This window comes from Felis catus, chromosome C2 (genome assembly GCF_018350175.1).
Source record: "Felis catus isolate Fca126 chromosome C2, F.catus_Fca126_mat1.0, whole genome shotgun sequence".
NCBI classification, from domain to species: domain Eukaryota; kingdom Metazoa; phylum Chordata; class Mammalia; order Carnivora; family Felidae; genus Felis; species Felis catus.
The window spans coordinates 97,757,055-97,758,946 of record NC_058376.1 but is presented as its reverse complement, the minus strand read 5'-3'; positions in this window follow the sequence as shown (position 1 = coordinate 97,758,946).

Sequence of the window (1,892 nt, the reverse complement as noted above, 5' to 3'; positions counted from 1 at the left end):
GTTGGTTGTTTCCTTTGCTGTGCAGAAGCTTTTTATCTTCATAAGGTCCCAGTAATTCACTTTTGCTTTTAATTCCCTTGCCTTTGGGGATGTGCTGAGTAAGAGATTGCTACGGCTGAGGTCAGAGAGGTCTTTTCCTGCTTTCTCCTCTAAGGTTTTGATGGTTTCCTGTCTCACATTTAGGTCCTTTATCCATTTTGAGTTTATTTTTGTGAATGGTGTGAGAAAGTGGTCTAGTTTCAACCTTCTGCATGTTGCTGTCCAGTTCTCCCAGCACCATTTGTTAAAGAGGCTGTCTTTTTTCCATTGGATGTTCTTTCCTGCTTTGTCAAAGATGAGTTGGCCATACGTTTGTGGGTCTAGTTCTGGGGTTTCTATTCTATTCCATTGGTCTATGTGTCTGTTTTTGTGCCATTGATAGCTTCTTAAAAACTATACTAACTTGGATAGAAACAAATTTCTGGATCTTTATCAAAATGTTAAATTAAACATTTTAACTTGGAAGGTTGTTATGTTAGGTTTGAGCCTAAAGCATTTTGGATGTAAAACTGAAGTTCTAACAGATACTTAATGTGGAGAAGAATATGTTTTCACTCTTTTGATATGAAACACATTCATAATATTACTGAAACATCTGCTGTCTATGAATGGCTTACCAATGCACGAAAAAAAGGGAATAAAAAGGTGAACATGATGCTTTTTCCAAGATACGTCAAATATCTTGTTTTACTTTTTTTTGGAAAGTGTTACAAATTTTATTTTTGTGATTATTATTATTTATATTTTAGTTAGCTAACATACAATGCCATCTTGATTTCAGAAGTAAAATTCAGTAATTCACCACTGAGTGCTCGTCACAACAAGTACCCTCCTTAGTACTCATCACCCATCTAGCCCATCCCCACCCACCTCCCTCCATCAACGCTCAGTTTGTTCTCTATCATTAAGAATCTCTTGTGTTTTGCCAAATGTCTTGTTTTCAAACAAGGTTGTAAATAAAATCATTTCCTTAATGTCTTGTTCTCTGAAGCAGGGAAGACTATGGAAGTGTTTACTGTGCTTTTGGCAAACGATAAATTCTCAGCTCTCAGAAATGCAGCTAATATTTTTCTATTTTGGGAAAAGGAGACCCACCAGTTGCAGGTTTAGAGAACTTGTATTTTATCAGTGCATGCAGTTAAAAATTCACAGTGCTATTGATACACACAGTAGGTACTCTAAACAAACTTGTTGGACCAGGGCACCTGGGTGTCTCGGGTCGGGAAGTGTTGGACTCAGTTTCAGCTCAGGTCATGATCTCACAGTTCTCACGGTTCACGAGTTGGAGCCCCTGGTCAGGCTCTGCACTGACAGTGTGGAGCCTGCTTGGGATCCTCTCTCCCCCTCTCTCTCTGCCTTACCTCTGCTCACTCACTTTTTCTCTCCCTCTCTCCCTCTCTCTCTCTCTCTCTCTCTCTCTCTCTCTCAAAATAAATAAATTTTTAAAAACTTGTTGGACCAATAAAAGATTATACAATATAATATTCTCTGCTTTTTCTGTGAAAAGTTGTACACATTTGCTTTGAAATAAAAATCTATTATTCTTTCTCATGCTTAACAAGTCAGAATTCTCTGTCTTCAAAGTTTTATCTGAGCAGGTTTCAAGCAGGAGTTAGATAACTTCCCTTTTGCTCCTTCTGCTCCTTCTGAAACAACAGAAGAGAAGCAAGAAACCAAATACTGAGGGATATATTGCACAAGTACCACTTTGGCTAAACCCAAGCCCGATGCAAACAATTCAGGAAATAATGGAACGGAAGACCGCAAAGTTTTCAGGAATCTGTGGTGGTTTGTTCCCTCTGCTGTCGTTTATGTTTCTGTAGTCAAGGTTCAGTTACACCGCAGTGTAGACA